This window comes from Bactrocera dorsalis, chromosome 2 (genome assembly GCF_023373825.1).
Source record: "Bactrocera dorsalis isolate Fly_Bdor chromosome 2, ASM2337382v1, whole genome shotgun sequence".
Classification (NCBI taxonomy): domain Eukaryota; kingdom Metazoa; phylum Arthropoda; class Insecta; order Diptera; family Tephritidae; genus Bactrocera; species Bactrocera dorsalis.
Window position 1 is genome coordinate 55663352 of NC_064304.1, and position 24300 is coordinate 55687651.

Consider the following 24300-nt stretch of genomic DNA (forward strand, 5'->3'; position numbering starts at 1 on the left):
TATCACCACCAGGGGCGTGGCAATAGTGTTCATAATAAACAGTAGTTTAAAAAAAATCACATTTTTGTTTCATCTTTTTAAACGCTCTAGCGCCTAAATTGGTCGACGTAGGTGGACCCAATACATTGCACCAGTTAGATAGTTTAATGAGCTTTCAGAAAAGCCCTCAACCTCTTCTCTATCACCACCAGGGGCGTGGCAATAGTGTTCATAATAAACAGTAGTTTAAAAAAAAATCACATTTTTGTTTCATCTTTTTAAACGCTCTAGCGCCTAAATTGGTCGACGTAGGTGGACCCAATACATTGCACCAGTTAGATAGTTTAATGAGCTTTCAGAAAAGCCCTCAACCTCTTCTCTATCACCACCAGGGGCGTGGCAATAGTGTTCATAATAAACAGTAGTTTAAAAAAAAATCACATTTTTGTTTCATCTTTTTAAACGCTCTAGCGCCTAAATTGGTCGACGTAGGTGGACCCAATACATTGCACCAGTTAGATAGTTTAATGAGCTTTCAGAAAAGCCCTCAACCTCTTCTCTATCACCACCAGGGGCGTGGCAATAGTGTTCATAATAAACAGTAGTTTAAAAAAAATCACATTTTTGTTTCATCTTTTTAAACGCTCTAGCGCCTAAATTGGTCGACGTAGGTGGACCCAATACATTGCACCAGTTAGATAGTTTAATGAGCTTTCAGAAAAGCCCTCAACCTCTTCTCTATCACCACCAGGGGCGTGGCAATAGTGTTCATAATAAACAGTAGTTTAAAAAAAAATCACATTTTTGTTTCATCTTTTTAAACGCTCTAGCGCCTAAATTGGTCGACGTAGGTGGACCCAATACATTGCACCAGTTAGATAGTTTAATGAGCTTTCAGAAAAGCCCTCAACCTCTTCTCTATCACCACCAGGGGCGTGGCAATAGTGTTCATAATAAACAGTAGTTTAAAAAAAAATCACATTTTTGTTTCATCTTTTTAAACGCTCTAGCGCCTAAATTGGTCGACGTAGGTGGACCCAATACATTGCACCAGTTAGATAGTTTAATGAGCTTTCAGAAAAGCCCTCAACCTCTTCTCTATCACCACCAGGGGCGTGGCAATAGTGTTCATAATAAACAGTAGTTTAAAAAAAAATCACATTTTTGTTTCAACTTTTTAAACGCTCTAGCGCCTAAATTGGTCGACGTAGGTGGACCCAATTCATTGCACCAGTTAGATAGTTTAATGAGCTTTCAGAAAAGCCCTCAACCTCTTCTCTATCACCACCAGGGGCGTGGCAATAGTGTTCATAATAAACAGTAGTTTAAAAAAAAATCACATTTTTGTTTCATCTTTTTAAACGCTCTAGCGCCTAAATTGGTCGACGTAGGTGGACCCAATACATTGCACCAGTTAGATAGTTTAATGAGCTTTCAGAAAAGCCCTCAACCTCTTCTCTATCACCACCAGGGGCGTGGCAATAGTGTTCATAATAAACAGTAGTTTAAAAAAAAATCACATTTTTGTTTCATCTTTTTAAACGCTCTAGCGCCTAAATTGGTCGACGTAGGTGGACCCAATACATTGCACCAGTTAGATAGTTTAATGAGCTTTCAGAAAAGCCCTCAACCTCTTCTCTATCACCACCAGGGGCGTGGCAATAGTGTTCATAATAAACAGTAGTTTAAAAAAAATCACATTTTTGTTTCATCTTTTTAAACGCTCTAGCGCCTAAATTGGTCGACGTAGGTGGACCCAATACATTGCACCAGTTAGATAGTTTAATGAGCTTTCAGAAAAGCCCTCAACCTCTTCTCTATCACCACCAGGGGCGTGGCAATAGTGTTCATAATAAACAGTAGTTTAAAAAAAATCACAGTTTTGTTTCATCTTTTTAAACGCTCTAGCGCCTAAATTGGTCGACGTAGGTGGACCCAATTCATTGCACCAGTTTAAGGCCAGCGCCAACGGGGGGGGGGGGGGGGGGGGGGGGGGGGGGTGGGGGGGGGGGGGGGTGGTGGGGGGGGGGGGGTGGGGGAATATGTTTATATTTCGAATTACGTAACGGAAGTAATTAGAAAAACACAGATTAAGCGAAAAACAAAACAAATCATCGGCATGAGAGATAGCCGATAGCTGAAAAGAGAAATAGTAGTTAAAGTAATATCTTATTTATCCGTCTTGTAAAGTAGTATACGTAAATCATTATATACCTGTTCCACTGGCTTCGTGCCTGTTTAAAATGACTTGGTTGTTGTGAAAAATATATCAAACTGATATATATGCACATATTTAAATGAATAAAACAATCAATGAGATTTATAATCATTATACATTGAAATTTTTGTATTGTATTACATACAACATACATATGTGTATTGTAAAAAAGAAACATTACATATAGTACGCAGATATATTTTAAACTACATATTAAACTTGCAAAATGGCTACGAAACGAGGACGTGGCGAAGGAGATGTTAAAAAGAAAATGGCGCGTTTAAGATTCAAAAATCTTGTGCGAAGTGTAACATTAAATAGGATTTGGTTAATGGATTCCGGTGAGCAAAAGCTCTCACTGAATGTGAAAAAAAATATTAACATGCTGATTCGACCGCAACGGAAGGTCGGGATCCTAACAATGGCAGTAAGTATTTATTATATACATATGTATATATTAGACAGATTGTACAAGGTCAGTACAAATACAACTACATTTATTTTTAAAAGTATGGTTTTAGGTTTTTAAACCGTAGTTGTTATTAAGGCACACGTAATGTTTTCCATTCAAGGATGTGTTTTAGTAACTTTATTATTCAAATGACAGCATAGATAGTGGATGCTTTAGCTTACATTCATTCCAACAAACAGGTGAAGCTGATAAAAGCTTTGAAAAATCCTATGATGCCAAGGAAGTGCTGAACAGTGTTCTTAGTTTATAGAAATTATCAGCTCATCTACTATTCCTCTGTGAGAATATAAAAATTTGAAAGATTTTATGTTAGTATTTTTCAAAATACGTTTTTCTTTTTATAAACAACAAGACTAAATTTGCTACCGTTGGAAAGAGGAAGTCCTCCTGATTAAACAATATATTACGGTACCGCTTAGTTCGCGAGATATTCGACCTCAAAGTTAAAAAATTCCCAAAAATTCGAACTTTTCAACAAGCTATTTCACCACATTAAACACACTTTCCGCACATTCAAATTAATTAAATATATGAAACTATAAACATTTAAGTACATCTACATTTTTCACTTTTTGCAGGTTTTTCTGAATTTTTTCTATTATGATATAATTTGTCTTTCTTTATTCAGCACTCTCAGTTCTAATAAAAACAAGCGTTTCAAAAAAAAATTACTGTAAACAATCTTTCCATATGGATTTCTTCTTATTTAAAATTAAAAAACAACTAGGTAATATTATATAATAATATTACGTGATAAAATACTTAGGTTACCTCGGGTATTGGCTCGACCAGGGTAATTTTCGTAAAGCGCGACCGAAGGCCGCCAACGCAGAAAAGATTACTACGCGAAAGTACCGATTTGATAAAAATTTTATATTATCATAGAATTTTACTTATGTTTGTTTATTAAATATAAATCACATACTATACATATTACATACACTAGCTTTTTACCCGCGGCTTCGCTCGCAGTAGAGCCATTAAATAAGTATGAGAGATAAAGGGTAAGGGTATAATAATAGAAATGAGTCAAAATGATAACTAAATTTTATTGCTTGGCTGAGATCAACAATTTTTAAAAATTCCTACAGACAATGAAGATTCAACACCTTAGGATATGCATATTGAAATGCAACAACTAATCTTAAAATATATTTCACCGTAACAAAAATAAATAAATCTGAATTCTAACAATTTAAAAAAATAAAATACAAAGTATTAATCTAGGATATTTTTGTAGACCATGTTATAAGTTTTCCCGTCGGGTGCAAATATGTGTGAATTCTGGGCATTAGATACACGTGAACAGGCTACATAAAGTGGACCATGAGAGAAGCATGGAGTTTCTAAATGCACTCCTGCTACCAGTAATGTTTGTCCTTGTGCCTTGTTTATAGTAACAGCAAAGCTAAGCTTGACGGGAAACTGAACCCTTTTAAATTTGAATGGAAAGTCAGTGGGAATAATTGGTATCCGAAGTATTATAACAATATTTCCCTTACCGACACCTGTTAAAATAGTAGCACCAAGTATGTTCTGTCCCAATTTTGTTATCCGAAGCTTTGTTCCATTACATAGCAGAGGAGCATCTAGATTTCGCATAAGCATTACTGGTATATTTAGTTTCAATTGAAGTTTATGTGACGGTACACCCTACAGTTCAAGTGAATTTAAAAACTCCACAGGATATGAAGTACTTAGTTCCGTATCTATAATTGTATCCATTGACAAATATTCCTTCAGTTTTCCTTGAACCTCGTTTAAAATATCAGTGTTGATCCTATTAACAATTTCATTTCTTGGTGCTAATATTGCTCTTGCACACAACCACTGATCACTACACAAATTTTGTTGCAATTCCGGAAAAACATCAGCAATGAAATCCACATCACTTTCTACTAAATTACAAAATTCTCTTGACAGTAATATATAGCCTTCAACGTCAACAGCTTAACAACCATCTCCAATTTTCAACAACATTTCTGCGTAAAGTCCTAAATCCACGTCATTTTGAAGATGCACTCTCATATTAGTTTTCAGGCGGAGTTTTTCAACTGTTGACCATAAGCGTGATGATTTAATGCACGCTTGAATTTCTTCTGCTGGTGTCCCCCTCTGAATCACTGGGAGGGTTTGACGGAAATCACCAGTCAATAAAACTACCATGCCATTTTGGATATACCAGATTTTCGCTTCCGAGGCATTTTCTAAGAAAAGCAGAGTAAGAATTAACATCAGCGAGTAAGACTGCTAACCACAAAAATTACGGATTACCTCAAAAATTTGAATAGTTTTATACTTCATGCAGCGAAGGAAGAAAATAACAATAAATATAGAAAAATTAATATTATTATGTTAATACAACTCTAACAAATAATTTCGACCAAATTAATTATCACAAAAACGGTAGTCATGGACTTTTTTTAGATCATTAAAAGAGAAATAATTCTTTCATACATAACTTTTGTGTATCTTGAACCGCTTTCGCAGCGCAAGGAACGGAAGCCCTCAAAGATAAATAATTTCCCTCGTTTTTTACACATTTACCACTGTTTCTTCGCTCCTATTGTTCGCAGCGTGATGTTATATAGCCTATAGCCTTCCACGATAAACAACACAAAAAGAATTATTCAATTCGAACCAGTAATTTCGGAGATTAGCGCGTTCAAACAAACAAACTCTTCAGCTTTATAATATTAGTATAGATATCGTCACCTGAAATGCAAAATAACGTAACAACATTTTCAGAAATTTACAGTGGCATGAATGACACACGAAATAAAATGGAACATGAGTGAAAAAAAATTTTAATATTGGTTAAAACTGGTTTATATATGAGTGCAGAACATGAAAATGTTGAACATATGTAATATTATGTATATAATTTGAAGTAGTGAAGCGTAATCAATAAGACACTCAATTCTCAATTTCGATTTTTTTGATGATACGTTATTTTGCATTTCAGGTGACGATATGTAATATGATGTGGTGAATCGTAATCAGTAAAAAACTCAATTTTGAATTTTTTGATGATACGTTATTTTGCATATCAGGTGACGATATGTATTAAAATAAAGTACTATATTATACAATACCGAATATAAAGGCACGTCTGGACTCGACGGTAACGCAATCCAGAAGAAGTAAGTTGCGTTTTACAAAGTTTTACAAACTGTCAGGGTTGACAACTATTAACACTGAAATCCAGTGTTGTACATTTTTAAGTTCATATCACAAAGTATCTGAAACGTCTAACAAGCCACGTTGCACCATTAAAAATTGCTTTCATTACATGGGCTATAAGTCACTCATAATTCCCGTCCTGCTATATGGTGCAGAGGCCTGGACGATGTCAACAACAGATGAGTCGACGTTGCGAGTTTTCGAGAGAAAAGTTCTGCGAAAGATTTATGGTCCTTTGCGCGTTGGCCACGGCGAATATCGCATTCGATGGAACGATGAGCTGTACGAGATATACGACGACATTGACATAGTTCAGCGAATTAAAGGCAGCGGCTACGCTGGCTAGGTCATGTTGTCCGGATGGACGAAAACACTCCAGCTCTGAAAGTATTCGACGCAGTACCCGCCGCGGGAAGCAGAGGAAGAGGAAGACCTCCACTCCGTCGGAAGGACCAAGTGGAGAAGGACCTGGCCTCGCTTGGAATATCCAATTGGCGCCACGTAGCGAAAAGAAGAAACGACTGGCGCGCTGTTGTTGACTCGGCTATAATCGCATAAGCGGTGTCTACGGCAATTAAGAAGAAGAAGACATGGGCTAGAAGTGATTGGGATAAAACTACTGCATTTACAAAACGCCTAGCTGAAACCTTTTGTCCAAATGAGAATAATGAAATCGCCTTTGCTCAGTAGCATTTAACACGAAAAGAAAGCAGCGAATACAGCTAATTACAATTGAAGTTTTAAAGCAGTTATAATACAAATGTCTACAGAAGCTCACCTATATTTTCAATACAGCAATCTGAAACGTCCAACAAATCTGACACAAACAAAGAAATAAATTCTCCAAATTGAAGCAGGAGTTCATCAGGGAATTATCTTAGGTCCAATTTTATAAATTCTGTATACTAGAAACTTGCCATTAGCACCAAACAGTTTGACTGCCACTTTTGCTGATGGCACCGCAACACTATGCGTCGAAAAAACAGTAGAAAAAGATGCGCTAAGCCTGCAACATGCAATTAACTCTGTAGTAAGTTGGACTAAAAAATGGAGAATAAAACTAAACGGTGGTTCAAGTAAATTTTACAAACAAAATAATCGCTTGTCAGCATACCGTATGACCATACAGCCAAATATCTTAGCATCACTCTCGATGCTAGATTGCGTTGGAAAGAGCATATTAAAAAAAAGGATTGGACTTAATCTGAAATTGTCGAAAACTAAATTGCCAATTGGGCAAAGGTCAAACCATTTACAAAAAATTTCTTCTTTATAAACAAATAATTCGCAACCATGTCTAATCCTTAACAAAAATGGTTGTATGGAAGTAGGAAAAGAAGCAATACATCTTTTAACTGAAAACTACCGTATTAAAGCTCTTGACACGTTTGTCAGAGGACTTTCTGGAGATCTTACCAGGCCTCTCGGCATCAGAGAACCAAAAGTCAAGCAGAAGTTCTTCATCTTTGCCTGAAATTAAAGCAAAACACGCTAACAATCAGCATGATCATTCTAGTCCTTACTTGTTGGCCGCTATCTCTAATATACACTAAATCAGCAACATGGTTACCATAACCATTTAACCAACCACCAAACAATCCTCATCCAAGATTACCAAAACAACCTCAACCAATGGACATAGACGTTAGCTTAAGAACAAATGCTATCAATTACGCCAATAGACCAATTCCCAATTCCACTACCAAAAGACCATCCAATTTTTCAAAGAGAAATGAACTGCATCCAAAAATTCAAAGAAACTTTCATGTAAATTCAAACTTTGAACCTTACTGCAAACAAATTTACCAATACAACAATGACTACTAAAACATTAAATACAACTACGACTTTTCCGATGCAACACAAACCGACGACTGGACCTGGCAGATGTCCATTTTTTAGATTAAACAGCTCTTCGTTACCTTATTTTAACTGCAAAACGAAGAGCGGAGAAATTTTAAAAATTCTAGTTGATACAGATTCTAATAAAAACTATATACAATCAAATTTAGTACCAAATACGAAAAAAACAATAACTATGTACTTTCATGCAAATTCAACCGGTGGGAAAATACACATTACCCATCACACTTTTCTAAATCTTTTTAATATCGAAGAATGCAAATTACATTTTTTTTGCTGCCCACTCTTACAACTTTTTACGCAATTCTTGGAAATGATTAATAGTTTAAAGGAATACATACTAAAGACAATTTCATGATCCTAACAAACAAACGAAAACTTAAACTCCATTAATATAGAACGCAAGAAGTTCATTCCACTAAAATCCGTGACGAACATATGAACACTTCAGAAAAAAACGAGATTAAACAACTTGTACAAAAACACCGAAGCCTATTTTCAGAACCTAATGAAAAACTAACTTACACAACCTATATACTCAAAATCATACCCATATCCTTCTAGTTTAAAAAAAAAGTAGAAAAACAAATAAATAAACTATTAGAGGATGGTATTATCAGAAAATCAAGATCACCATACAACTCACCAATATGGGTTGTGCCCAAAAAAAAAAGACGACGCATCAGGCAAAAAAAAAAAATTCAGAATAGTTATTGATTACTGAAACCTAAATACAGGTTCAATTGCTGACAGATATCCAATACCAGAGATAAATAAAATAATATTACTATTAGGAGTGGCGAAGAAGATTGAATATCAAAAAATGATTCCAAAAAAATCCAAATCCAATTAAACAATGATGCTAAAGTAGCATTTAATAAAATAAAATCCACATTTACATCGAAAGACGTCATTCTACAAATTCCTGATTATATAAATGAGTTCGATTTAACAAGAGATGCTTCCAAACAACGCTGTTTTAGAACAAAATGGAAGACCCATAACCTCTAGATATGAAGGTCAAGTAAAACTAAATTCTGTAGTCAATGAGAAAGAAATGCTAGCCATTATTTAGGCATTAAATATTTTTAGAAATTATATCTATGGAACAGCAAAAGTAATAATCCAGCCATAAGAACATAAAAGTCATAAAAACTGCCATAAAAACAGTAATTCTAAATTAAAACGTTGAAAAGCCATACTCTAAGAGTATAATTATGAATATAAATCTCTCAGCACAACATAGTATCAGCTACTCTTTCAAGACCATTTGATTTATCAGTAGCCACATATTCAAATGGCAGCTCATCGCACAACCTAATTACATAGCCATAAATGCGTTCAAAAACCAACTTTGGATTTCTTTAGAAGACGAAGATAGTTACCAATTTAAAAAAACGATTCCCTACAATACCATAGATATGTAATAATTAAACAAAAACTTTCCTCAGAAAACCTTATCTCACCATTTAAACGTTACTTAAACCCTTTCGTGATAAATGGCATATTTACTTCCAAAGAAATAATGGGAATAATTCAACAAATATACCTAATTAATTTTTCTAATTATAAAATTCGATATACTCAAACGATAGTTGATGACATTACGAACGAAGACATTCAAAACGAAACAATATTTAAAGAGCATAAACGCGCTCACAGAAATAGGGACGAAAATACAAAACAGCTCATACAAAAATGTTCTTTTCCAAAAATGAAAACAAAAATAGAAGCTATAATTAAACAATGTAAAGTTTGTAAAGAAAATAAATACGATCGTCATCCTAATAAACCATATTTACTTGAAATAGTTCATATAAATAGATATACACAGCACAGAGAAAAATCTTGTGCTTACAGTCCTAGACAAATTTTCGAAATTAGCCCAAGTTAGGTTAACAGAATCAACAGCAATAGAGGATGTCAGATATTCCTTGCTAGAAATACTTTATTCCTTTGATGTATCTATAACTATAGTTTTAGATAATGAAAAATCCCTAAACTCAGGTTCAATGCCATGTGTGATCGAAGATCAAATGGGTATTAACATTTTCAAATACCCCCATACGCCAGCAAAGTCAATAGACAAGTCAAAAGATTTCACTCCACACTCTTTGAAATTATGCGTTGTCTTCAAACCGAACACACCCAATACTCTTTTCAAGAACTTTTAGAATATAAACTTTGTTTGGAAGACTCGTTTCAATAGACCCATTGCAATATGAAAACTGAAGACGAGAAAACACCGAGACATTAAGAAAACAATAGATGAAGGACTTAGAAATTCACAATAAAACTAGAAAACCAATAAAACCAACGTTCCAGGAGAAGTAATGTATGTTAAAATAAATAAACGAACAGGTTGAAAACTAACAGCAAGATATTGGAAAGAAATTGGAAGAGAAGACAAAGTATCGTAATCACAGATAAAGGACGAACAGTGTACAAAAGCAACATCAAGATCTAGACATATCTTTCTTTATTTTAATTTTACAGATTTTTCGTGTATTTGGTGTACGCTGACTTTAAAATAATAGTTTACACCAATTCACAACTAGCAATATTTAGTACAGGACCAGTTAAAAAAAGGACATAGAAAAATACCATAAAAAACTAAATGATTTAAGTAATACAATTAAAACTAAAATTAGAGAAGAAAATCTACTCCTTCCTCTTTAATGAACTAAAATTGACACAGACCTACTTAAATAGACTAAAACCACAAAGATTTAGGAAATCAATAACCGAAGCAGAAACAGTCTGGAAATGGATTGAGGGAAATCCTGATCATGACGACTAATAACACTAGAGAATCAAATTAATAAAATAAAAAAAATGTATAATAAACAAATAACATAGAACATAATCTTGCTATTGAAATCAAATATTATTTAAATATTATCAAATAAGAGATAATCAATATAGACTATGAAATACATTAGGCTAAAACCGGCATAGTTAATTCTTATATTTTGTCAAATGAGGAATTAAATCTATTAAAATGTACTTTTGGAAAAAACAATAATATAATTTAATATAATCATAATTTACATTGAATAATATTGAAGAATCACTCGAATTAGCAAATGTTAAACTTGCATCAAATGAAACTATGTTGATATATATTATTGGAATACCATTATCCAATAGAAACCTCTGTGAATTCAAAAAAATTCAAGCAAATATAACAGAATTATCAAATTACCACGGACCTTCATACGGACTTTCAAAAAATTTTTTTTTTCGAAGCTGGAGCAAAAAGCCCGATAACTTAAATATTCCGATCACAAGCGAGTGTCCACATTCGACACCCGCAGCTAACCCGAAATGTGTTCAACTATTGCCACGTATACTCGGACAGAACACGGGTGTAGATGAAGTGTATAAAATTTTTCTGAGCAAAAATATGAGAAATTATTAATGTTGTATACACTTTAACAGTCAATATTATTGAAATACAGCAATTAAACTATATGTATGTGTAGGAGACTCATTTGAATTCATCTCCTTTATTTTAATTCACTTCACTTCACTTTACTTCACTTTACTACTAGTAGTTTATTTTTATTTTAAAGAAGCACAGTGAGTTCCGATCGTCTCAATGCCGCTTTCTCAACTGAACTCTACTTGAGCGACCACGCATTCCTTTCATACTTAAAACACATAACGGTTCCATAACAGTTGTGTTCTTTCTTAGTTCGCGGAATACGATCGGACCTCACTTAGTAACGGTATCTCTATCCCGTTACTATGCTTATTTGCGCATTTGCAAGACAAAATACCGCAATATATGCCGCCTATGCGTCGCCTGCGCCGAGCCTGACGCTCTGGCACATACACTTACTTACAAAATATTGCCACTCCGGCATACGCATATACACTGACCTACAAAATAATTGTACGAGCCCTCCGACACGGCCTTCCGGACAAATCACACGTCCTCGTGTGCTGACTTTAAATCAAAATATCGTAACGCGTCAGCTTTTATTTATTTTTATTGTTTACAAACATTTCATTAGCTTTTCTTTACATAAATTTTGAAGCATTTAGACAAAAATAAGCAAATTGGTTTCTGGATAACATTTCCCAAATTCTTTTCATTACATATTCTTCTTAACCATACTTAAAGCTTAGTACGCGGCTCTCAAGAAACGTAAAAACTTCATATAAAAAAACGCTTAAGAAACGGTCCAGAAACGTTCCTGCGATAAAGTTACTTGTGCTAGTACGCAGCTCTCAAGAAATCTAGTACTAATTTTTAATACTTTTTTTCAATAAAATGTGAATATGGCAAACCTGGTTTTGCGAAGAAACATCAAATCAACAATTGTTTCTTGCAGGAAATTCGAAGTAATCGTCAAATTCATCCTAAATTAGTTGAAATCATTATTATAAAGTATGTTCCATTTTGAAATATTGTATAAAACCAACCAATCATCAACAACATTCCTTAAATCTCAATGAAAATATTTGTGTTACCATACACATACATACATACGCACAAAGTTTGTTTACTTTGTTTATTCTCTCTTGCTCTTCTAATGTGGATCATTCACAATGCGTAACCAGCTGTCAAAATTACTTGAGAAATAATGTATTTTTGTTCTTGAGCAATTACTTGAGAGCTGCGTACCAACCTTAACAATTCATACTTAAGTAATTAGCTTAATCAACTGGTGTATTTCCTTTTGCACCCAATTACCGACCCCCGCCATAACATGTCCATCTGCTATGGTGCGGTCATTTTATCCCCTCTTGGGATTCCAAAGCACTTACTGTGCCTTTCTTATCTTTATTTCCCACTTGGGAACCAGTTTTAATTCTCCTCTTGAGTCGTCCAAATCCTCATCAACATCTTTACTTATCTGTCTATTTGGCAATGCTCTCAAAAATTCATGCGCATACTTATAAGTTCTATTGCTTGTTAAAGATTTTAAAACATACCTATCCCCATCAGTAGTTCAATTATTTTAAACGGACCTTTAAACTTTGGATCAAGCTTGGTTTGATGACGCTCTTCGTTTTTTAGCAAAACATTGTCTCCCACGTTATATTTTATTATTTTTGTCTTATCCTTATCAAACCTACGTTTGTCGTAATGAGCATTAGCTTCCATATTTTCCTTAGCTTGTTTTCTTAAGGATTCTCTATCAACTAAATTATCTTCTTCTTCGCCTATTGGCAATAGGCCAAAAGGTCTAGCTTCCCTCCCAATTAGTATCTATCTGACCTAATAAATACCTATCTAATGGACTGACCTTTGTTACTCGATTGGCTGTACAATTCATTGCCAACTGTACTTCGGTTAAAGCATCTTGCCACGACCTCTGACTGGTTTCGACGGCGGTCAACATATTCTTAAGCGTGGTCATAATTCGTTCTACCTGGCCGTTTGCCCTACTCGCACCTGTAGCACTTAAGTGTAGCTCAATTTTTTGGGAAGAACAAAATTCACGAAATCCTGAGCTTGCAAAATTACGGCCCTGATCCGCTATAATTCGGCTAGGCACACCAAACAAACACCCCACGGCTTTAACGGCTTTGATAGAACTTTCAGTGTCTATGTTTAAGGTATGATGAAAATAAACAAATTTTGTGAACGCATCCACTAAAACAATTACGTACTCCTTTAAGTCGTTTTTTCCACTCATTTTTCCCGTTATGTCTATGTGCACTGTGTGCCACGGAATGTCTACCTTAGGAATTGGATGTAATTCAGCCTGTATTTTTCCAACTGGTGGCTTAGCAAATTTACAGGTGATACAATTTTCGACAAACCTACGAACGTAGTTGGACATATTTTGGAACCAATAAAATCCATAGACTTTATCCAACGTTTTCTCCCAACCTAAATGCATAATAGATTCATGGACGTGATTAATTACTGCCCATCTAAATGACCTAGGGATTACGGGCAAACATTTGGTTCTACCGTTTCTTTGTATTTTTTTATATAAAACTCCTTTTCTCAATTCGTAGGTTTTACCTAAATTTTCTGGCAATTCGTTATTTTTCAACTTAGCTAATATCTCCGCTACCTCAGGATCACGCTGTTGTTCAGAAACTAGCCAATTATCAGTTAGCTCAGTTAATTCAACCCGTTTTTCAACTAATTTTTCCACAATTCTACATTCTTTAGTCAGCGGATTCCTTGATAAAAAATCTACATGTGCCATTCGTTCTCCTTTTGTGTATTGGATATCAAAAACAAACGACTGTAGAAAAGCCCACCATCGATACACCCTCGGTGATAGGTCCGATTTTGTACGACAAGCTCTTAACGAATTGCAATCGGTAAATACTACAAATTTACGTCCTTGTAAATAATGACGAAAATGTTTAATGGCATTGACGACTGCCAAAGTCTCAAGTTCATACGAGTGGTATTTTGATTCAGCAGGCGACGTGCATTTGCTAAAATATTCAACGACATGTGGCTTTTTGTCTATTCTATGTAGCAATATTGCCCCATAACCAACTGAGCTGGCATCTGTATGCAGTTCTATCGAATGTTGAGGGTCGAATATAGTTAGCACCGGCTCCTGTGTTAAAACAGATATTATCTTTGAGCGAATTCTTTCATGCTCTAACAACCAAACGAAATCGGAATTTTTCTTTGAGGTGAGTGAATACAAAGGTTTTAAAGTCTCTGAAAATTTTGGCACAAACTGCCGAAAATAAGAAGCTAGCCCTATAAATTGTCTCAATTGCGTTACCGTTTTTGGAGGTGGCAATTCTGTCAACGCTTGAATTTTACGTGGATTAGGTCGAATTTGTCCATTGCTCACTTCAAATTCTAGATATTCTATTCTAGTTTTAAGAAAGGAACACTTTGTTATATTGAATGAAAATCCGGCTTTGCTCAAAGTTTCCAGCACAATCTGCAATCTGTCTAAAGCTTCATCTTTCGTTTCGGCCACAATCAAAACTTCATCGATGTACACGATGGCATATGTGTATGGAATAAACCAAAAGGCATAGTCAGAAATTCATATTGACCTTCGGTCGTAACGAAAGCGGTACGCTCAATTGAATCTGGATGTACCGGTATTTGGTAGAAGCCGCTGGCCATATCGAGACATGAGAAATAGCTTGCCCCACGTAACCTAGCAATCTGGTCAGAAATTAGAGGCAATGGGTATTTGTCTGCAACTGTGTTCTCATTCAAAGCACGGTAATCTACACAAAGTCGATCACTACCATTTTTCTTTTTAACGAACATCATCGGACTAGCGAAAGGTGAACAACTGGGACGAATAATATTAGATTTCAGGAGCTCTTCTACCTTATAACGTACATGCTTTTTCTCATCTTCGCTAAGTTTATATGGCCGACGCTGAACTGTTTTTTGTGGATCTATTAACCTAATTTCCAAATGCCCTGTTGTTACACGAGTCTGTGATATTCTTTCTATAAACCAATCAGAATATCGTTTCAGAATGCTTTTTAAATCCGTTTTATCTGACTTACTCAGGTCGTCATCTGAATCTACAACATTTTCATAATTCGCAAAAGTTACGACATCAACTTTTTTTGTTTTGTAAATACTGAACTTTTCAGCATCTATTGTTACACTAAGCCCTGACTTAATATTTCGCGGCCTATCAATACGTCGTATATCAAATATTTATCCATTACAACGTGTAATAAAGTCTCTAGGCAATACTGTTCAATATTTATATTAGTAAGTATTTGCAATGTACTACAGATGGAGTCGTTACTTATACCATTTAATTTTACAATACTGTTAAATCCCTTTCCTTTAAATTTATTTGCAACACTTTCCTTGACCAATGAACCAGAGAATGTAAAGTATAGAGAAGGTGCAAATCGAATTCTGTATGATGTTCGATTGGACGGCTAACAGAGCTTATAAGATTCGTGAAGGGAATCCACCATTCTCGCTGCTATTTAGCAGAAATGAGCACGTTCAATGGCAGAAATATATGTAAAACGACTGAGAATAAATGAAGAGAATTGCTTTGTAGAAAAATATACAAAATATACAAAGTCACACAAAGAATGTGAAAAAGCATTCTCTGAGTGACATATGCATGCTTATATTGTATTATATGAATAATTGTCACATATGCGTGATTATTTTATATTGATGTGGGATGGCAACTCTATCCCGAGCGAGCTGACTCAGCGAACTGTTGCATCATCTCACTGAATTGACGACGAGTATGAGACGAGACGGCGAGCGCGACGGATCTTGCGTTAAAATTACTAGTTTACATTGTTACTTTTGAACTTTTAATTAAAATACATTTTCGTGTTAAAAATAAACTTAAAGCCACTTTTGAATAAATTAAAAGCTATATTTAAAAATAAACTTAAAAGCTATATTGAAATACATTAAAATCTACATTTTGGGGGCTCGTCCATAAGTGAAAATTTTGCTGTGTGCGTGCGTGTGTGCGATTCGGCATAATGGCGTCGCGTTTGAAAAGATACGTGAAAATCTAAAGCGTAGCAGAAAAGAGGCTATCGCGGCGTTGCACAAGTTCGTGTTCGAAAGTGACGGTGACCGAGCAAACCGCAAACGGTTGCGCGAATTTGAAGGATTTTTGTTTGATGGCAGCGACGAGGCATACTTACAAAAGTTAGCATACGTAGACAAAAATTTAAACGAAAACGACCTCGCTTGCATATGCAACATTTTAAGTATAAATTACAAACGCGAAAATTTAAAACATTACATATTTGAAAATCTTCAAAAGGGACGCTTGTTATGCGCAGGCGCTAACGACGACGACGGCAGCGACAGCGCTAACGAAAACGAAGAGAGCGACGACGAGAGCAACGACGGCGACGACGCAAGCAAAGACGATGCAAGCGACGTGGCAAGATCAAAACACAACAACGACGGCATTAATCAACGAGTACAGACTATGGGAGTTAATTCAACGAGAACAACGAATATAAGAAAAAATATTAACGACGATTGCTTTCTCTCTTTTGCGAATGAGGGTGAAGCGAATATAAATACAGACGCGGCGAGAAATACTACCACACAAATGTCACGGTTTGCTATTAATTTTCGAGACATAGAGGATTTGATGAGAACATTTGACGGCACAGAAAAAATACCAGTTGAAATATGGATAGAAGAGTTTGAAGAGACAGCGGCAATTATGTTTTGGCACGAATTTCAAAAATTTGTGTTTGCTAAAAAATCGCTTAAAGGACTTGCTAAACTTTTTATATCAAGTGAAAGAGGTATCACGTCGTGGGCAAAATTAAAGCTATGTTTACTGGATGAATTCAAATCAGTAACAAATAGTGCACAATTGCATAAATTGCTTGTGGGTAGAACAATGAAGGAAAATGAAAGTGTGCTGGAGTATTTTTTTAACATGAAGGAAATTGCTTCGCGTGGCAATATCGAAGAATGCGCGTTAATTCAATACGTGATTGACGGAATGTTAGATCTAAACATTAATAAAACAATTTTGTACGGCGCGAAAAATGTAAAAGAATTTAAGGAAAAACTTAAATGTTATGAACGTATACGCGAAAAAAACAAACAAGTGACGGTGAAAAAACAGCTGAAAAAAGAAAATGTCAAAAAAAAGATGACAAAAATATTAAACGAGACTTTGTGTGTTATAACTGTGGTGCAAAAGGGCACAAATCAGTAAATTGCGATAAAAAAGAAAAAGGTACAAAATGTTTTGAGTGTCAGCAATTTGGCCATATAGCGAAGGATTGTGTGTTTAAAAAATCTAGCAGCAACGCAAAAAGTGTAAACATAGTGAGTGCAAAAGACAATATTATGCACAAGCCAATTAGCATAGATGGTTTGTATTGTAAAGCTTTGTTTGACACCGGTAGCAAAGTTAATATAATATCATTCGATTTATACAAGACATTAAATAGGCCGGCAATGAGTGAATCAAAGATTCTGCTAACTGGGTTTGGTAAAAAATGTAATTTTAAACCAATGGGTGAAATAGAAAAAACAATAAAAATTGACGATGACTATTACAATTTGTTGTTCCAAGTGGTGGCAACTGAGTTTTTGGAAGTAGATATGATTATCGGTGCCGACTTTTGTTTATTAGCTGAAATAAAAATTAACCCTTCAGGACTTAATATAAGAAAATTGAATAGTGAAAATGAAAATAAGGCGTTTTCTGTGTTTAACATTGAAATTGAACCAGAGGGGGGTGATAAAATAAATATTGACGTAGGTGCTAGTGCGTATGCTAGACAAAAAGTTTTTGAACTGGTAAAAGACTACAAACCGAATAAGTGTAAATCTACCAATGTGCAAATGAACATAGTTGTTAAAGACGAAAGCCCAATATTTTGTACGCCGCGCAGATTGCCTTTTAGTGAGCGATGTGTTGTAGACGACCAAATTGAGCAATGGCTTAGTGAGGGTATAATTGAGATATCGGAATCGGAGTATAGTAGTCCGATTGTCCTTGTCAAAAAACGCAATGGTACATCTAGGCTATGTGTGGATTACCGTAGATTGAATAAGGTAATCATCAGAGACAGATTTCCACTACCACTGATAGAAGACCAATTGGATAGACTACAAGACGCGAAAGTCTTCAGTACAATTGACCTGAAGAACGGTTTTTTCATGTCCCTGTGGCAAAGAGTAGTCAAAAATACACGTCGTTTATTACGCATAGTGGTCAGTATCAATTCTTAAAGGTGCCGTTTGGTCTTGCAAATTCGCCGAGTGTTTTTCAGCGACACATCAACGTAATTTTCCGTGACTTAATGCGAAGCGGCATTGCACTGTCGTACATTGATGATATCATAATACCAGCTAGTGATGAAAGTGAGGCTTTGAACAATTTAGAAAAAGTGTTTAATGTATGTAGAGACCATGGACTGCAAATAAACTTTAAAAAATGTCAGTTTCTTAAAAGAAAAGTAGAGTTCCTTGGACATACAATTGAAAATCAGCAAATTACGCCTTCCCAAAGTAAAACCGAATCCTTGTTAAAATACAAACTTCCACAAAACCTGAAGCAATTAGAAAGTTTTCTAGGGTTAGCTAATTACTTTAGAAAATTCATAAGAAACTTTTCGACGATAACTAAACCGCTTAGTGATTTAAGAAAACAAAATAAGAAATTCGAAATGAGAGAAGAGCAAATAAAATCATTTGAGACGGTGAAGCAGCTTTTGAGCCAGAAACCAGTTTTGAATATTTTTAATCAGCGTTATGAAACAGAGGTGCACACAGATGCGTCCGCCGATGGTTACGGTGCCGTACTCCTACAAAAATCACCAGAAGACAAACAGTGGCACCCTGTGTATTACATGAGCAAGAAGACAGCAGATGCAGAGAAGAAATATTCGAGCTATGAGCTAGAGGTGTTGGCAGCTATCGAGGCGTTAAAAAAATTTAGAGTCTATTTACTCGGTTTGCACTTTAAATTGGTGACAGACTGCAAAGCCTTTACAAAGATATTGGAAAAAAGGGATCTGTGCAAAAGGGTGGCTAGATGGGTACTCTTTCTGCAGGAATATGACTACGTAGTGGAACACAGGTCAGGCTCGCAAATGAGACATGCCGATGCTTTGAGCAGATATGCCGTGCTAAGTATCAACAGTGAAAGCATACTTACAAAAATTCATCGCGCGCAATCCCAAGACGAAGAACTACAAACGATAAGGGAAGTACTAAAGCATAACTCTGCATACGACGACTATTTCATTAAGGGGGATGTTTTGTACAAGTTGATCGACGACGTTGAATTGTTGGTGGTACCTCAAGAAATGCAGAGAGCCATCATCAAGCAAGCGCACGAAAGAGGGCACTTCGGAGTCAAGAAAACGAAAGAACTTATAACCAAAGAATATTTTATACCGGAACTAGAAGTGAAGATCCGAAATACTATTACGAATGCGTGCAGTGTGTTGTAGGCAACCGTAAGCAAGGTAAACGAGAAGGAGAACTGCATCCTTTAACCAAAGGAAACCAACCGTTACATACGTATCATCATTTTCTAGGACCATTAGAATCCACAAGCAAGCAATATAAACATATATTCGCGGTAATCGACGCTTTCACCAAATTTTGTTGGCTTTACCCAACCAAAACGACATCTGCTAAAGAGGTAATTTCAAAGTTAGAGATACAGAGTGCTGTATTTGGCAACCCATTTCAAATAGTATCAGATCGTGGTTCGGCGTTTATGTCTGAAGATTTCAAAGCGTACTGTGGGGCGGAAAACATCATACACTGCAAAGTAACTACTGGTCTACCCAGAGCCAATGGCCAAGTGGAGAGGCCCAATGCGACAATTAGCAATGTTTTAGCCAAACTTAGCATAAAGATCCGACGAAGTGGTACAAATATGTGGATAGCGTACAAAAATCAATTAACTCGACGTACACAAGAAGCACTGGTCATACACCGTTTGAATTATTAGTAGGTACTAAAATGCGTACTAAAGACGACCATGATGTAAATTAGCTAGTTCAAGACAAAATCGTGAAGAGCTACAACGACGGCCGTGAAATAATGCGAAAAGAAGCGAAACAACAAATACTGAAATTACAAGACGAAAATCGAAAATCCTATAACCTTCGTCGCAAACCAGCAACCCGCTACAAAGATGGCGATCTTGTGGCTATTAAACGTACGCAGTTCGGTGGGGGGTTAAAGCTTAAACCAAAGTTTTTGGGTCCATATAGCGTGGTAAAAACAAAAGCAAACAACACGTACGATGTTTTACGAGTCGGTGACGGCGAAGGAGCCAAACGCACGACAACATGTGCAGAGTATATGAAGCCTTGGCCGGAGAATGATATAGTCAGTGGCACATTCGAGTCGAATGCCTAGCAGGATGGCCGAGATGTGGGATGGCAACTCTATCCTGAGCGAGCTGACTCAGCGAGCTGTTGCATCATCTCACTGAATTGACGACGAGTATGAACGAGACGGCGAGCGCGACGGATCTTGCGTTAAAATTACTTGTTTACATTGTTACTTTTGAACTTTTAATTGAAATACATTTTCGTGTTAAAAATAAACTTAAAGCCACTTTTGAATAAATTAAAGAACTCTTAGACAACGGAATAATAAGGAGATCGAAATCTCCATATAACTCCCCAATTTGGATAGTTAACAAAAAGGCAGATGCCTCTGGCGAAAAAAAATTCCGAATGGTCGTAGATTATCGTAAACTCAATTCAGTTACGATTCCCGATAAATATCCCATACCAGAAATTAACGAAGTCCTTGCAAATCTGGGAAACAATAAACTATTTACTGTTATTGATTTAAAAAGTGGGTTCCATCAGATTCCACTTCGCGAGTCAGACATTGAAAAAACAGCATTTTCCGTAAACAACGGAAAATATGAATTCCTCCGCTTACCTTTCGGTTTAAAAAATGCTCCGGCCACATTCCAAAGAGCACTAGACGATATCCTTCGTCAACATATAGGAGTAATATGCTACGTTTTCATCGATGATGTAATAATATTTGGCAAAAACGAAGAAGAACATTTTAAAAACATAGAATTAGTATTTCAAACCCTAGAAAATGCTAATATGAAAATCCAATTAGATAAATGTACATTTGCTAAAGAAGAGGTAGAATTTTTAGGATATGTAATCAGTTCAAATGGGATAAAAACCAACCCCGAAAAAGTAGAAGCGGTAGCCAAATTTCCAGTTCCACAAACTCTCAAAGAATTAAGATCCTTCCTAGGTATGTCAGGTTATTACCGACGATTTATCCAGGATTACGCAAAAATAGCTAAACCATTAACAGCACTGTTAAGAGGAGAAGCCCGCCATGTCTCCAAACGGAACTCGAAAAAGATAGAAATAGAATTAGACAACGAGGCTTTAGAAGCATTTAATAAAATAAAAAATACTTTAGTATCCAAGGATATAGTTTTAACGCATCCAAATTTCGATAAAGATTTTGAATTAACGACCGATGCCTCAGATTTCGCATTAGGCGCCGTCCTATCGCAAGACGGTAGATCAATTACTTTCATATCGAGAACTTTAAGTAAAGCCGAAGAACATTATGCCACCAATGAGAAAGAAATGCTTGGTATAATATGGTCACTTAATTCACTTAGAAATTACCTCTACGATTCAAAAAAAGTTAAAATTATCACTGATCATCAACCTTTTACCTATGCCTTAAGCCATAAGAATACTAATAGTAAAATGAAGCGATGGAAAGCCATTTTAGAAGAGTATAACTACGAACTAACTTACAAACCTGGTAAAACAAATGTAGTTGCAGACGCACTTTCAAGGATACCAATACAAATAAATTCACTCACACCTGCGATTCATAGTGATGAAAGCTCAAGCCATAATTTAATCCCTTGTACAGAAGTTCCAATCAATGTTTTCAAAAATCAAATTTTTTTCAAGATTGACGAAATATCTTCATATCAATTTAAAATAATTTTTCCAACAGTGCATAGACATATAATTACAGAGCCAGAGTACAACGAACAGTCATTGATTTCATACATGAAACGATACCTTAACCCATCCGTTATAAATGGAATTCATACCGAAGAAAGGATAATGGGTATGATGCAAAATATCTATCCTATTCATTTTAGTAGCATTAAAAGCCGATATACCCAAAAACTAGTTGAAGATATTAGTGATGAACAAGAGCAGGAGAACGTCATATTAAAAGAACATTTAAGAGCACATAGGAATGCCATAGAAAATAAAACGCAAATTCTCGAAACAAAATATTTTCCCGGTATGTTAAATAAAATAAAACGAATAATAGCCAACTGCACCGTTTGTAAAGAAAATAAGTACGAGAGGCATCCCAATCAACCGAAAATTGCAGGAACTCCATTACCAACATATCCAGGACACACAGTTCATATCGATATATTTTTAACAGAAGGAAAAATAGTAATGACAGCTTTAGACAAATTTACAAAATACGCAGTAACAAAAAGCCTAAATAGCAGAGCAATAGAACACGTCAGGAAACCTTTAAGAGATATTATATTTTTCTTCGGAGTACCAAAATTAATAGTTATCGACAATGAGCCATCTTTAAATTCAGCCTCTTTAAAATTTATGATGAAAGACGAGTTAGGAATAGAAGTTTACACTACTCCTCCATACAAAAGCCAAGCTAACGGACAGGTGGAAAGATTCCACTCTACATTAATTGAAATAATGCGCTGCATAAAAGAAAACGGTGGACACAGAAATTTTGAAGAACTTTTAGAAAGATCAGTATCCGAGTATAATCATTCAGTTCATTCCACTACACTTAAAAGACCAGTAGACCTATTTTTTCATAGGAATGTTACGTTTACCCCCGAAGACATAGAAAGAACTAGACAAAGCAACTTAGAAAAATTAGCTGAGAAACAAAGAAAGGATATCGAATACCATAACAAAGATAAGAAGGAAATAAAATCATATCTACCAGGATAAATAATATTTGTTAAGAAAAATAGGAGATTAGGAACTAAGTTAAGTAAACCCTATAGTAAGGAAATAGTTAAGGAAGATAGAAATAGTACCGTGTTAACTGAAAAAGGACAAATAATTCACAAAGGTAGAATACGTAACTAAATATGTACTGAAATTTTTTTCCAGAATATTACTACCGCCTATGTTTGGCGGAAGTACAGATCCTCGACTACTCAAACTCCGAATTAATAACAATAGAAAAGGGAACGGCTAGACTACAAACAGGAACATTTAGGATAATACATGAAATTGACATAGAAAAATATACGGACACACTAGACCACATAGAAGCGACTATTAAAATTGAAACTATTATGCAAAAACCCTAATTACCCCTTCATATCCCACCTAATAACACAGATAAGAGCCCAACTTAACAATCTAAAAGTGGAATCCGGGGTAGCGCATGGAAATGGATTGCAGGAAGTCCAGACCATGAAGACTACGAAATAATTTCAAGTGAGATAAATAATGTTTTACAAAATAACAATAATCAGGTATTAATTAACAAACTTACAATAGGCAAAATTAGCGAGATAACAAATATTACGAATAATATAATTAAAACCATGCAAAATGAAAAGAGTTTAGAATTTGAAGCATTTTTACAGCTAAAATATAAATGAGAAATAATTAAGGAAGAAATTTTAAATATTGCATACGCAATACATTGGGCAAAAGCCAATATAATAAATTCCTTTATCTTATCAAATGAAGAAATAAATATTGTGAAAAAAGTAATAGACAATGGAATATTCCATATGTTAATTTAGACGAAGCACTCGAATTTTCCGAAATAAAAATTGCAGCCAATGGCAAAATTATAATTTATATTGTTAGCCTCCCAACCGTAGATAACCAAAATTGTAAAACTATAGATATTAGAGCAGTAAAAAATAACAAGAGAATCAATAAAATCAATTTCAATACAATTCTAAACTGTGAAAAGGAATTTATGGAATAGAAAATTATTGTAAAAAATACAATTCCTTACAAATATGCCTAAGCAATAATGTAATAGATTTAAGTAATGATACTTGTATAAATAATCTTCTAAAAAGTTGTTTGCCAAACCGCACGGAGGTCAACAACCAACATATTCCAACCATAGAGGAAATGGACCAGG

At 35.2% G+C, this 24300-nt stretch overlaps 1 protein-coding gene and 1 long non-coding RNA gene across 2 annotated transcripts in view; one reads left to right on the forward strand and one right to left on the reverse strand.

Annotated features, from left to right (window-relative positions):
- LOC105233899 (uncharacterized) overlaps positions 1–24300 on the forward strand; it is a 237791-nt gene that overhangs the window by 195500 nt on the left and 17991 nt on the right. The gene's annotated exons all lie outside the window — the stretch shown is intronic.
- LOC125776404 (uncharacterized) lies at positions 3968–5265 on the reverse strand. The gene is made up of 3 exons (XR_007421677.1): positions 4944–5265; positions 4172–4876; positions 3968–4101 (listed from the first exon to the last, which is right to left on the reverse strand). It is a non-coding gene; the product is annotated as an uncharacterized LOC125776404 (long non-coding RNA).